Here is a 15,036-nt window from a genome sequence, read left to right as displayed (position 1 = left end):
TGGGCCGGGCAGCAGAACTGGCTTGAAAAGGTGTAAAACCAACGAGCTCCGCGCAGGGTTGCGCGGGGTGCGGGCTGAACTTCCTGGGCCGAAATCCAAGAGGCCGAGCCAAAAGCCAGGGATTCGGCGGCAAATTCGGGGGCGTGACTTGGGACTGGAAGGAGGGACTAAAGAGCCAGGACTTTGCCCGAGGCCAGGGGGCGTGGCCAGAGAGCTGCCCGGGGCCAGGTTTCAGGAGGCGGGGCCGAGAGAGTCGAGGCCAGGTAGTGCCTGAGGCCCAGGGCCCAGGGGCCGCGCGACCAGAAAATCGGGGTGGATCCAACACCTGAGGCAGGGGCGGGGCTACAAGAGTGGGGCGGGGCCAGAGAGTCAGCCGGGCCTAAGAACCCCTACTAGGGAGTGAGCGTCCGGGCCCGCTGATCCTCCGACTGGGTCAACAAGGAATGCCAGGAGCCGGTGGCTTCGTGTCCAAAGGTCTCCGCTCACACGAGCGCCCTCCCAAACGCCCCCCTCCGAAGACCCCATTGGGTTCACGAAGCGTCCCCGCTGAGCCTTTCCTCTGCCAGTCTACTCCTTATCTGCGGCCAAGCGGCTTCCTCCCTGTGCCCCACCCTCGTCCCAGTAGCCACTGTCCCTCTTTCCGGGTCTGGGTTCAGTTCTCCCCCACCCTCAGGTGTCTTTGTGAGGCTGAGATTACACAAAGCTCCTGGGGAGAACTCTGATTGTTCTAGCTTCGCCTATCAGATCAAACCCCTACCCCCCACCCCCCCGGCCGGGGCTCCTAATTCGCCTCTCCCCTGCCACTCACCTGCACATCGCCGGCCTGGCCAGGGTCCAGCCGTCCACGTGGAAGCCTCGTGCCCCCCACCCACGGAGTCCTCCGCACCTGTCAACCCTCCTATCCCCCGGGCCTGTCTAGGTCTGTCCCACAAACCTCAGCTCCCACCCCCTCTGGCTGAACTTCGTGGGGACAGCGGGGCCCACACCCTCTCCTTGGCGACGTGGAGGGTGTGGCGGTGCCTCCAGCGCAGGTGCGGCCCCTCGGTCTCTGTACCTGGGTCACTTGTACTGCGCTGCTCGGTGACTGTGGAGGTCCGGACACCTCTGTGAACCGCTCATCTACTTTCAGGTCCTTGAGTTCACGCAGGGAGTGCTCCCTCTTCAGCCAGAAGGACAAGAAGGTCCCCGCGGCCCCTCCTCAGGTGAGAAGAGCTTCTGGAAGGGGGAGGGGGACGGGAGGGGGCGCTCCAGGCCTCCCCTCATAGGCTACTTATTAATGTTTTATATAAAGAGGTGCTGTGTGAGATTGTTTGAGAAAAGGTTCTGCTGCTTGGATAAAAAGTTTGAAAACACAGCTCTGGGGTAAGCAATCTGGGGCAAGCAGTTTGGTCCCATTCTGAACCGACCCTCATGTGGTTCAATGCCTGCAGAGGGGGTATGTCTGACACACCCAAATCTATGGAGGAAATTCTAACTCCTTCAATAAGTAGGAAAAGGATTGAGGCAGCACTTCACAATAATGAAGGAATACAATTTAAATATTCTGGAAATTGTAATCAGATATCATTACCCATTAAACTATTAAAAAAAAATTTTTTTAATGCTAAAACCCAGTGCATTTCATGGAAAGGATGCTGTGAAACAGGCACTCTCAAACAACCTTGGAGAAAAGCAGTTTGGCAATATGTATCAGAAGCTTTAAAGTTTACCTCGTAATTCTAGTCTCGAATCCATCCCAGAGAAATAATTCAAACTACTACAATAAAAGTGGAAACCAGAAACACATTTTCTGACCCCCTGACAGTTGGGAACTTCAGTCCAGGAGCCAGCACAGCAAGACCATTATAAGAACCTGCTTCCTCCCAAATATTGGTAAATTAGATGTTTTCACGGTTTCTGGGGAGGTCACCAAGCTGGGAGTAGGGAGATTTGGGGGTCCAAGGTGATGGTGACTGGATGGAAAAACAAAAGAGGAGATGGATGAGGCCGGCAGTCCACAGGGAGGGAGGAAATTTATTAGGGTCTTCACTAAGGGCTCAGTGGGGGTGGGTGACAAATGTAAGCTTCAGAGACTGGAAAGACAGGGTGAGGATCTTGTTTGGTGGGAACTGAGAGGGAAGAACAAGCAAGACAAGGGGGATAGTGTGGGGAGCTTGTCCTGGAGGTAGCGGGGCTTGGTGCTGGACAGCGCTCATTTGCATATTTTGCATATCATGTGTATTAAACTTTGGTGAGAAATGCAGAGAGGAAAGGGAAATTGGGGTCTGGTGACCAGGCTACACTTCTTGGGGACTGTCATTTACTTTTCTGAGTCTCAGTTTTTCTCATCTGTAAATGGAGCCAACAATATCTGCTTGGGGTGGTTGTACAGTGTAGCTACACCATCAGTGTCAAGAGCACATTCTGCTCAGATGTCCCAAGAAGTGGACTGTTTGTTCTGCTTTTCTGAGGCTCATTTCTAGTCTCCCTCATGTCTCTGCCATGACTGGCTCGTAGTCCCACCTCACAGGGAGAGAGTGTGGCAGGGAGGGAGGAAATGAGTTTGAGGTCCTGAGCGGGCCACAGGTGGCCCCAGATGAGCTGGATTGCTGAAGCCACCCTGGCTGGACTCCAGGTCTGCAGGGGGCAGGGCTGTCGCTTGTCAATCAGTCATCAGGGGTTCCTCTTATCTGCCTACTCTGTGCCCAACATACAGGTGATGGGATAAAGTACTGAGTGTCTGCAAGGGAAAAAAAGAAGTTGAGTTCCCCAGGACTGGAGGTCAAAGTGGGTGGATGAGTTCCAAAGTTGCTGGTGTCACCATGTGGGCAGGGTCCCTGGTCCTGCAGACACTCTATAGGGCCACACACATAAGGCCCTCCCTCCCTTTGTTTTGAGGTATGGAATTTGCCAACATTGCTCAAGCCTTCACTCTCTCAGTTCTGTGTCTAGTGTGGTAGATCTGAAAGTATGGGAGGCTGGTTACCTTTCTGGTGTGCAGACTGCAAACATGCAATAAATGCATGGAAACTAACAAGGTCAAGAGAGAAATGGCTCAGTTGAGCCGGGCCAAAGGTCTCTAGTTATCCCTGGGGCCACAGAGGAGGGGACTGGCTGGGGTTTGGTGAAGAGACCATCACTGTGACTTCCAAACCCTGAGCGCCTCTGCTGAGGCCTCATCCCTTCGCACAGATGATGGCTGCAGGAAACTGCCTCAGCAAAGGCATGGAGGGCTAGAAGGGCTTCAGGGGAAATTGCGCAGGTCGGGGTCCCCGGGACTTCAGAAGTAGGCGGATGCAAAGCAGTCAGGCTGCAGGGCCTCGCCCCCCCTTTCCTGTCCTTCTCTGCCAGGTGCATCTTCCTGGGGTCAGCAAGGGACACTGAAGAGTTTAGCAGGGGAGCAATGTGACCTAATGTGTAGTTTAGAAAGATGCCACCAGCTGCCATGTGGATCAGAGGAGGAAGGCCAGCTGCAGGGGGACCAGGTGATGGCTGTCACAGCATCTAGGTGGGAGAGGGTGAGGCCTGAACTGGGCGTAGCCATGGGAATGGATGCAAGGGGTTAGGGAGGCAGAACCGTGGGCTGGGTGACAGGAGGTGGGTATGGAGGAGGTCCAGGGGCCTAGGACCACTCAGGAGACAGAGCTGGTGTTGGGGAAGTAGAGGAAGACAAATGATAAACTTTTAGGGGAAGGTAGAGAGCTGTCAATTAAATTCATGGGGTCAGAGGTCAGGAGAGACACCTGGGCTGGCTATCACCTGGGAACAGGTGACCCATGAGAGATCAACCAAGAGAAGAGAGAGGAGGCAGGGGAAGGTCCAGCTCCTAAGGGGTGGGCCAGGGAGGAGGGGACAACAAAGGGCTCGGAGAAAGAGCAGTCCCAAGGGCAGGAAGGGAACAAGAAGGATGGTGGCCCAGGACCGGGGGAAGAGAGCTGAGGGAGAGATGAGGATCAAGCCGCTTAGGCCTCCTGTTGGACCTGTTTCTTAAAGCAAATCTGGTTGAAACTGCATAGACTGTTTTCGCATTGGTGCTGACCTCTGTTCTGGAAATGTTCTTTCCAAATCTCTACCGGAAAGCCCGGTGAGATACCCTGTGCACCTTCTGTCTAGCAGTGGGGGTGGTGCAGGTAGCGTCAAGCTGGGTGGCTGCCCAGACCCGAAGCCAGCCAGAGGGTCACAGCCAGGGGGTCACTCAGTCCTTCCAGAGTGCAGCCAGCACACACCAGGCTCTCACTACTCTGAGGTCTGTGTGGTATGGGTTGGATGCTAACCGGATTCTAAGCACTTAAGTTAAACAGAACCACCTAGGGGTAAACTGTAAGTGCATGCATTGGAGCCTCTTCTCAAGCCCATTTTCCACAGCTGCTCCTCCCCCGGCGTCTCCTCCCGGCCTGTAATCTGGGATCTGGCGGTCACTGTGGCCATCGAGGGCACAGGCCGGCAGGCAGGACTCCTGAGTGACACTGCCTTCCTTGCGCCTACTCTCAGCTCTCTCTGCCACTCCATCTTACCTCCCTCCCTTGCTCACTGCTTGTTTCACCCACCACCCACCACTTTCCTGTCTCCATACCCTCTAGGAGGACCCCCCACACACCCTAGAAAGCAAGGCTCTGCCCCCAGAAATTCTTGGGCCCTTGCTGTGAAATACCCAGAGCAGCATCTGACTCATAGGGAATGGATGCCGAGCACCCCCAGCCTCCCAGCTCGACAGCTGCTGCCCTGCCCCTGCCTCTGCCTCTGCCTCTGCCTCTGCCCCTCACCAGCCCTGGCGGGCACCAGTCAGCCAGCACGACCTGGCAGCGTCTGACCACGCCTGGCCTCTGGGCTCTGACACCCCAGGCTGTTGGCTTCATCTCGAAGCTCCCTCCTCCCATCCCCTGCAGGCCCTGCTTGGCCCCCAGGACCAACCGCATATACCTGCTGTGAAGTACTCTGGCCCAGCAGTGACACACATCACTTTCACTCACAGCTTGTGGGTCAGAGCTAGTCACACCCAACTGCAAGGGGACCAGGAGGTGCAATCTTGCCTCATGCCTAGAAAGTAGGCCCGCACTGCTCTAGGGGCCAGAAGAAGCGACGTAAGAGGCCTGTCCTAGGCTTGCAGGCAGATGTGGGCAAAAAGGGAAGAAAAGTCTAACCCGATCTTCACAAAGGCAAAGCATGCATATCTTTTTAAGTTAGTCACTCCTGAATGGAAACACGTCACTGTCTACACTAGCAATGTCTACACCAGCAATCTGGGGACATGTGGTCTCCATCCAAGAGTTCTTGTCTCCCTTTTCAGAAGTGTAGGATTCAACAGCTAAGAGCAGGTATAGACAGGGCACCACTACCAGAGAGGCAGGGGTTAACTGGAACCCAGAGCCTCAGAAGACCCCTGGAAGCAGTTTTGGTGGTAGCAATTAGAGGGAACTTGGGGGGCTATAGATCCCCATGATGTCTTCCCCACTGGTCTTTGCTGTGGACAAATGACTAATTCACATTCTTATGCAAATGTAGCTCTAAGTCCCACTCCCCAGGGTAGCAGACAGCAGCCCCCAATCCCCTCCCAGTTATACCTTCTGGAGCAGGCCCAGGACAGCCCTGCAGGCAGGTCGGAGGCCTCCCCAAGCAAGCAGTCCATGGTTCGGCCTGAGCTGGGCCATCCTCTCTCAGGAGGTCTTCTGGCTGGTTCTCTCAGAGCCAAGGGCTCCTGTGGTGCCGTGTGCAGAGGCAGGACCTGAGGATAGCAGTGGCCTGGTGTCCAAGGCCTCTGAAAGGGCCCAGGACAAGGACCTCAGCCCTCAGTGGGGAGTGAGATCCAGTCTCGGTTCAGAAATGCAGCCCTCGGGCCCAGCTGCCCAGAGCTACAGGGAAGGTTGGTGAGATGCTGATGCCTGATCTTATTTACTCATTCGCACTGATTTGCTTTTTAATCTTTGCATAAATTCTCCTCTAGGACTCAGTTTGTTAAATGTTCTTTGCATAGAAAACTTCAGGCTGAATGTGAAATGATTCCTTTCAGAAGAATTTTAGCAAGTCTATTCCGTTTTAGGGAGGTTTGTTGTCTTCATCTGTGTTCTCTGGTGCCTTGAAATGCCTACACACTGCTCTGCCAGCCAATCCATTCCAGGAGGAAAGGCTGTATTTGAAACCCAGCTGAACACTGAGTCTGCATAAATCCTGCCATTTGTGTGGACTTGTATTTAAAGTTCCACTCCCACAGAAAGTATGTTGTCATTTCTTCTTAAGTGAAGTATGTTCCAAGCCTTGTTCGGCTCAGGGACCATTAACATCAGCTCTCATGTCAGTGAAGCAGGGACTTTGCTGGGACAAAAGCCTCAACAGCGGAGCCTGAGAGAAGCGAGATTCCTCCTAGTGTCCGTCCCTGAGGAAGGACTCTCCTGAGTGGCACTGGCCAGCAGGGAACTTGTTGGGGGCTGGCACTCAGCTGGTCACACAGCAGACAACACAGGGCTCACCTGAGGCAGGTGACGTGACCTGCTAGGGAGTTCCAGGATGCCCGGCTTCTGGCCACTTGCAAGGTGAGGCTCAGGCACAAACCTCAGCACCTGGGCAGGCTCAGAGCTCTTGAAGTAGGAGGCCCAGGCCTGTCTAGATGCTCAGCTGTTGGCACGTGACCTCTCCAGTGGTCAACAACTGCCTGCTCCAGTCCTGCCCTGGAGCTGCCCTGTCAATGCCAAGTGGAGCAGACCCTGTGAACAGGGCCATCTCAGACCTGATATTCATTATGCAGGAAGCCCTCACCCCCCAGCACCTCCCCACCCTGGGTTCAGCCGTCGTGAGGGCAAAGGACTGGCAGGCGCCCTATGGGCTTCAGCCCTCAGCAGACTCTAGGCAGACAGATCTGGCTGCAGGCAGGTTCCTGAACCTAATACAAGGGTACCTAGGAATGAGAGAAGATGCCGCTCAGGATGGCGCAGGGGTGGATTTAGGTATCAGCCACCATCCAGCCTTCTCCTTAACAGTCCCCATTTCAGTCACCAACAGATGATTCTGGAATGGCAGACCATAGAGGGTAGGGTGGCCAGATCTTTGAACTCAGCCCCACCCCATATGGAGCCCACACTCCCAGGCAACTGGCCCACATCCCTGCTATACAAGGTCCTGAACCCAGAGGTCTTGCAACTCTAAACACTAGGTTGGTTGGGGCACCCCAGCACATATAACTTCAACTTGGCTTAAGATTTGCTTTCCGGTCACGCAGGAATTGCCTTTATCTGGGCTTTCTGAGTTCTGACATGGAAATGCCGAGGCTGACTGATTGAAGGAGCGCCACAGAGCTGCTTGCAGCCTGTTCCTATTCTCAGAAACCACATGACGCATTAATAGCTCCCATGGAAAATTTCGTTTTGAAAATTTTATGGCCCCACTGCCTGCATCTGGCTTCTGCAGAGGCCTGTGACTTGGGCTTGCACAAGCAGCCCACAATAGACAGTCCTGTCTGGAGATGGAGGCCCGGCATCCCCTGCACCATCCCCGCCCCTCATTTGGGATAGCAGGGCACGCTTTTTGTCAAGCAACCAAGCACACGAGGAGGAAACTTCAAAGGCTCCAGCTGTATCTTGAGGGCCTTTGCAACAAAGAAATTAACAGTAGTAGTAGTAGTAATAAAGTAATATTACAGTCGTCCTTCAGTATCCACAGGGGATTGGTTCCAGGACCTCCCACAGATACCAAAATCCAGAGACGCTCAAGTCCCTTAGAGTCAGCCCTCCGTATCTGTGGGATCCGCATCCACGGATATGGAGGAGTGAGGAACCGTGGATTCAGAGGGCTGACTGTATTAGAGATGTGTCAGGCACCATGCTAAGTGCTGCCCATCCATCCTCGCTAACTACCCTGAGATATTGTTACGATGTGTGCTTAACAGATGAGAAAACTACAGCTCAGAGAGTCAGTTAAGCACCTTGTCCAATATCAGAAGCAGGACCTGAACCTGCACTTCTGACACCAGAGTTTGTGCTTATAATGTCTGCACTGCTGTCTCCTAAGGGATGCTCATGGGGCACAAACCACAGGCACCAGGTCTCACCAGGCCTTCGAGGACTCGGGAGGGAGACCCCCTTTTCCCAGTAGGCAAGCCAGGGGGTACCAAGGGAGGTTTGCACAGCAAGGGAACTGATAAGAATTAAGTTTTGGAAAAATCAAGTAGCAGGTATATAATAGTCAGGATCCTTTTGGGGGCAAGTGACAGAAACCCAGCTCAAAGTGTCTAGAGCAAAGAAAAAGGTACTTTGCCAACTCGTTAGTTAGAAACTCTGGGGCTTGCGTTGGCCTCAGGCACAGGGAAACTGGAGCTCAAAGATGTCACCAGGACTTGACCTCTCTCCTTCCAGCCCTAAGGTCTGTTTTCCTCTGAACTGGATTCACTCTCCAGGAGGGCTCCAGAAGCTTTAGGCTCTTAGTGCTTCCATCTCAGAGAAAATGCAGGCCTCTTTCTCGAGGGGTCCAGGAAGGGCTAGGGTCGTGTGACCATTCAGTGGGGTCAAGAGGCTGCTGGGGTGCCGACTGGCCTGGTGTAGCTCATGGCCCTCCCCTTGCATTGGTGTGGGGCAGCAAAGTAGAGGTCTGCCACATCCATAGCGCTGGAGCAGGCTAGGATTCGGGCCTGTGTTGGTGTTTGAGACTCCACTGGGAGCTCCCAGGCTGGTGGGGGGCCTTATGTGCAAACCGGCAAGTACCAGATTAGAGGGACAGTTGGGGATATGCAAGGGAGGGAGAGATGGGAGGGGTAGGGAGGCTGGGGAGGGCTTCAAGGAAGGGGAGGCAGGTGCTTTGGACATGGAAGGGTGAATAGACATTTACCTGGTACAGCTGTGTTGGTGGGAGTCGTTGCTACAGCACGTGTTCACACCAGACCCTGGACCCCGGTTCTGCTTCTGGGATGTGGCTTTCAGGGATTAGCCTGGATTTGTCTCACCTGCGTCGCATGGGAAAGCATCCTCTTCCGACGTTCTTTCTGTCCTCCCAGCTACGAGTTGACTCCAAGTTTCAGCAGCTCAGAGCTCATGTTGCCATGCCAACCCCTCCCCAGCAGGCATCCAGGCAGAAATGGGCCAGCCCTGATCTCAGTGCTGCCGGGGATGCGAGCACATTCTGGTCATTGGATTGGAATACTCCTCTCCGCCTTTCCTGCGGAAACCTGGGGCTTGGCTCAGCTCCTGCTAGACGTGAGCCTTTGGAAACAAAGACGATGAGAGGAGGTCCCTCTGCTCCAGGACTCCCAGCCCTGCTGCCGGGATGAGAGGGCTCAGCAGGCATGAGGACCAGATGCAAGTGGTGTGAGGGAGGGCCAGGGCCCATCCTAGCCCAACATGGGGCAACACCTGACCCAGATTCCCAGAAGTTCCCAAAGTAAGGCTTAGAGATCCCAAAAGATGGTGTGGGCTTCCTCAGAGGGGCCAGGGCTTGCCTTCGCCAGTAGAACTGGTCTGGCTTACTCACTTTCATGCTGCAGGAGAAATTTAAATTCAAAGTCAGCACCCCTAGGACCCTTTGGGCCTCTGTGCAGCTCATCTTGGGGATCAGCACACATGCCAGGTCCACTTCCCAGGGAGATGGAAGTGGGATGGCGTCTCAGTGCCAGTGTTATTTGGCATCCAGTAGCAGAGATCCTGTCCATTGCAGCTCGCCCACAAGGGTTGTTGGGGACCCATCTCTCTACCCTGCCATCTTCACTCAAACAGGACCAGGCCTGGCCAGGCCCTGTTCCTGAGGATGCCCTCCCCAGGGGAGGGCAGATTAGCCAGCCCCAGAGCTCTGAGGACAGTGACTTTGATCAGTCCGAGTCCCCACTTCTCATGCTGTGGTGGCCGCAGGTCACAGGTTAGCAAACAGGGGTCTCCGTGTTGACGGGTCACCACAGATCATCAGTAACCTGCAGAAGCAACTGCGGTATGAGCTGCTTGCTCTCAATGGCCCAGGCATTGCCTGTCTGGGAGTGGCTGGGCCTGTGACCTCCCAGGTGCTGTCCAGGACCTGACCAGCCGCCTCTTCCTCTCCCATCTTCAAACTGTGGAGCTCTCTGCTCCTCTGTCCATCCTGGCTCCACAGCCCGGTCTCCTTGTCGCAATCAGACCCAGTCCAGTCCTCGCCGCAGGGGGAGGAACAAGTTAGTGAAGGCCAGCGGCTCCGACCTAAGGTGTGGAGGCATCTCTGAGAATCTGAGGGCTCTGCAGTTCAGTCCGGGGCCTAGAAATACAGCGGGCAGGCTCAGGCTGTCCCAGAACAGCACACAGAACCAGCTGGTCCTGTCTGCAAACTTCACTGAGTTTACAGGTCGGGGAGAACAAACAGGGCACACAGGGCCAGCCTCAGGGGAGGGGTGGTCAGGGAGGCCCTGCAAGGAGAGGGGGAGGTAGGGAAGGAAACAGGGCCAGCCATGTTAGTGGCCTGGCCCCCTTTAATCCTCGTGATAGTCCTGGGAGGCAGGTACTGTTACTCCCGTGATGAGACAGAGGCTCAGTGAGCCTGACTCCAGTGCCAGGGTTTCACTCAGGTCAGCCTGACCTTTGAGCCCATGCTGAGCATTAAGCAATGCAGCCGGGGGTGAGGGAGTGAGGCTGTGGTCTCTGCTTCTAGAACAGAGTGTTTGAGTCCTGGGAGCCCTCTCTTGGGCACTCTGTAGACCCCCACTCCTGAGCCCAGGACCTGAGGGTGTCTGGGACTCCAGGCCAGTTCTGGAAACGATGGTATTGGGGCAGAGGTCATCCCAAGCAACCCTAGAAGCCACACACCAGGATTCACAATAGGGATAAGCCCGAGGGTGATGGTCGGCTTTAAAATAGGAACCTGAGAGAGCAATCCTGCCTGCAGGGGTGACTGGCAACCGCTCAGCACACAGGGCCTTTGAGAGACCTGTCAGCCCCACCAGAAATGCCCATGGTGGACTTTGCTTGGCAAAGGTGCCAACCCCAGGACACGGAAGCAGAGAACTGCGGCGGGGAGGAGAGGCAGGTGTTCCTCCCTGGGAGACAGAACCCGGGCCAGGCCAGGCGAGAGAAAGGGCTGGGACTGGGGGCGCAGGCTGGGTGCCTGTGCACCACATCCTGCCCTGCCAGCCCTCCGAGGACTCTCGGGTTCTCTGAAAATCTGCCAGCCTCCAATGTTTAACTTTGCTCTCCTCTTTCGTGGAGAAAGTGTAGATCAGACTAATTAATGTATTGTTGTTTGTTTACCCTCCTTTCATTTCACTGAGACAAAATAATTACCCACAGAGCTTTAGAAACCAGCTCCATTGGTAGCAATCCCTTTTGTGTCAACTGTGTCAGCAGCTTCTGTGCGTGGATGCAGGGACTGCACGTGGCAGCAGGGCATGTGGGCAGCACCTGAGGCTCCTTATGTCCAGGGCACCGTGGAAGGAGAGGCGGGTGGAGGGGTTCTGGACAGGGGACGTAGGAGAGTCGTGAAGGGCCAGGATGGCAGGCAGGAAGGACTGAGGTGCTCGGATCTACCACATCTCGGAGAACCGCTGTGATGGCCACCGCTGCCCATCGGCCCTCTGGGCTGCCAGCCCCCTCAAATCCATCGATGCCTGAATGGGGACAAAAAACATTCCTACGACCAGCCCAGGGAAGGCAGAAAAGTCACACCTACCACTGCAGTCAGGGCTGGGGAGGGAACTTGCCGAAAAGGGTTTCTGGGGCCACAGCAGAAGTGAGGAGGACCCAGGGCAGCTGAAGAGGGACACTCACCACCAACCAATAGCCCTGTCCCAGCAGATCCTAACCCTGATCAGCCAGTGCTGGGGATGAGCCACACACAACCGAAGGTTTAAGAATTTATCTCAGGAAGCCTTTTATGAAGTGAGGCTGCATTTACCTCTGACCCATAACGGAGCTATGGCCACCCCACGGAACACAGGCCAGTTCTGCTTGGAGGGCAGCAAGGCGTGAACAGAACAGACCCTCTCCTTTCCTCCCAAATCCTTTCTCCAGAGCTGTCATCACAGCCAGGGCTCGGCCACGCCTGACTCCTAACACAGTGTGACAGTGCTCCTTGTAGGGCAGACAGCCCCACCCGCTCCACCTTCCCAGCCTCTCAGCCTGGACACAGCAGGGCCCATCCCTTCCTCAGGCCCGCCCTGAGCTCAGCCAGACAGTCCTGATGGAGTTCCGTTTGTGGGATCCAGATGTTAAACCACTCCAGTTCTTGCCAGGATGACAGCACAGCATGGAGAGGGTTTGGGGGTCACAGGCAGCCCTGGGTGGGTCAAAGAAGACCCCTCCTGCCCCCCCATCCCACCCCGCCAGGAGGCGGCATATCAGCTGGGCCCTGAAGAGTTAAGGAGGAGCTGATAGGAGACAAGGCAGGAAAGGAGTCTCAGGCAGAGAGCCCGGCAGGGGCCTGGAGGTCAGACAGCAGTGGGCATCAGAGGTGGTGGAGGAGCCCAGGTGGAGGCTGGGTGGGGAAAGAGGCCAGTGAGGGCAGGAACACAGAGGACCCTAGACAGAGACTGGGAGACTGGACTTCGTCCCCCGAAACAATGAGACCACCAAAGGCAGAAAGAGTCTAATCGGATTGTTTCAGAAGCTCCTCTGGACCGCGGTGCAGACTGCGGGTCTGGGGCCTGTGGCCTGAGACTGAGCACAGGGGAACGGTGCCGGGTGGGGCAGGGCAGCTCAGGGGCTGGGCTGATGACCTCAGACTACAGAGAAGAGGAAAGGGGAGGGAGACGTGGGAGGGGGTCTGTTCTTTGACACTGGAGCGACATCCAGGGCTCCCCATTCTGGCCTGGACCCCAACCCCGAACACCTTGGTACCAACCGCAGGTGCTCCTGGCAGCTGGGGCAGCTCCAGACACCCCACCCCACAGGGACAGGACCTGCAGGCTCTTCCTGGGGGCCCAGATGGTTCAGGCGGCTGCGTCCTCTCTTGCAGCTCTCGCTGCAGCCAGCCTGGAGCCAGCTGGCTCCTGTAGGTGTACACTCGGTATGCCGTGGGAGAGGGGAAGGCAAACCCATCAGGCTACGTGGGAGTGCGAGGGGGCTGTCACCCCAACTCCAGGTTAAACTCAAATGAAACTGCTGGGATTTAAAGAAAGAACAAGTGAGTATGTCAGATGGCAGGTGTGGCCTCCCTGGGTAGCCACCAGCCCCTCCAAGCCTGAGCTGCGAGCCCTGAGCCACAGAGGTGACACAGCTCTGCTGTGGGGTTAGAGGAGATCATCGCACAGAGGGTCAGCACACTTGCAGCAAGTCCTCCAATTTCAGCCACTGTCATTATGAAATTGGTCTTGGGGCCCGAGCCCACCAGTCCGGCCTGAGTTCACAGGGCCCTTGAAAGAGCCCATCACAGGACCAAAGCCATCAGGGTTAGGACATCCCCGACCCGGGGTCTGGCCCTCAGAGGCCAGGATTCGGGCTGGGTATGGGGGAGGTGGTGAAGGCCACTGGCTGAGTCTGAGGCTCCAGGACAGCATGTGGCAGGGAAGATACTGGGGCCAGCTCTCTGGCCTCACCACCAGTGAGCCTTGTTGCTCATACCTGAGCGAGGGGCTCCTGGTCAGATGGCTGTGGTCTGAGTAGACACACCTGCTTCGAAATGTAACCTTCCTGTGTTTGCTTCAAAGTGATTTCCTCTGAAGAAAGTAAAATCTTTGTGAAACACATTCTTCAGAACCAGACACAGCCACCGGCTTAAGTTCATCTTCCGACATTAAGCTCTGTTCCAGGTTGAGCACCACACCCCGACATCAGATGGTGGCCGCAGTAGTGCAACTGGGTGACTGAAACTCCCCCTCCTTACACCGTGAGGCAGATCGACCAAGGTTCACTCACCCATTTCCTGAGATCCCGCTGCTGGTGCAGCCCGGGGAACCCCGGCGCCCTCAGTGCAGCTCCTTCTTCCAAGAAGCCCCCAGTTCTGCAGGGAGGTAGCCTCACCCCATGAGCGTTTATGATCTAGAATTGCAGAGATCAGGCCATGCCCAAGGGGGACGGGAGCCCCCAGAGAAGGAACCTAAGCCACCTGGCAAGGGGGACAAAAGGGCTTGTCTGAGGAGGTGATTTCTAAGCTGAGTCTTAGAAGAAGAAGGGTGAGCTAGACGAGGGGCAGAGAAAATAGCAAGGCGTGGACAGGAAACCACATCCGGAGACTGGGAGGTGAACACAAAGAGGGCTGGGGCTGCAGACATGGGTGGGCCTGGCTGGGGAGACGCAACGCCCAATAAGTGCTGAGCAAGGCCTCAGTGGGGCTGAGGCGTCTGTGATGTGATCAGATTAGACAGAGTCTCTCCAGCCATCGTGTGGAGGATGGCCTGATGGGGAAGAGGCCGGGAAAGTGGGTGACATGTGATGCAGTCCTGGACCAGCACAGGGGCTCCACGGGGGCTTGGGTGGGCAGGAGGGACTGATAGGATGTGAGGACTGAGGGAAGGCAGAATCCAGATGGTACCCAGGTCCCGGCTGAGGTGACCAGGAAGGCAGGAGGAAGAGAGGGTGTGGGGCCAGGACAGATGGCCCTGTGGACACAGACCCCCAAGGTGCCATGGCAGAAGCAGGGCTGGGCCCGTGAGACATCAACAGGAAATGAGTCCCCCAGCTGATCTGGTCATAAAAACTCTGCGTTATGTTTATACCAGCTGCACCACAGAATGATCACCCTTGGTCCCTGGAGGCTGGGTAAATAGTCCAGACCCTTGTCTTTATTGATTCTACGTTCAGTACAATGAATGCACCTGCGGCCTCTCCCGGCGGGGGCCCTGGGCCTGCTCTGAGACCCATGGCAGCTCCCGCACGGGCTAGGGTGGGGACCCGGAGTGGACTCATTCTGGCAGCTGTGAGCCTCAGCTGGGCCCTGGGGCTGTGTGGCGGGGGGGCTTAGGGGAGAAGCTTGGGCCAGACCCTCAAAGCTCCAGGGAGCTTCTTCAAAGGTCACAGGGACCATCAGGGTCCCCTGTAACTGGGTAACTCTGATCATTCTAGAACTTCAGAAGGCCCACACAGTGCCTGGGTCCTCGTCAGGCACTTTCTGCTGGGGCTCAGCAGGAGTGGGATGGCAGAGACAGTCTGATGCTGCAGGCTGGGGCACAGTGAGAGCCTGGTTGTGGAG

The 15,036-nt window shown here is 55.9% G+C and overlaps 1 protein-coding gene across 1 annotated transcript in view; it reads left to right on the top strand.

Annotated features, from left to right (window-relative positions):
• Window positions 1-427: 427 nt before the first annotated feature.
• The window catches only part of SMPD3 (sphingomyelin phosphodiesterase 3), a 28,967-nt gene continuing 14,358 nt past the window's right edge, over window positions 428-15,036 (top strand). Inside the window, exons 1-2 of the mRNA XM_059999659.1 lie at window positions 428-474; window positions 1,130-1,202. The gene's annotated coding sequence lies outside the window, so the exon portion shown is untranslated. The remainder of the gene's footprint in view (window positions 475-1,129; window positions 1,203-15,036) is intronic.

Source organism: Delphinus delphis, chromosome 20, assembly GCF_949987515.2.
Source record: "Delphinus delphis chromosome 20, mDelDel1.2, whole genome shotgun sequence".
Taxonomy (NCBI): domain Eukaryota; kingdom Metazoa; phylum Chordata; class Mammalia; order Artiodactyla; family Delphinidae; genus Delphinus; species Delphinus delphis.
The sequence above is the reverse complement of the archived record's forward strand: the minus strand, read 5'-3'. Positions and strand labels throughout refer to the sequence as shown.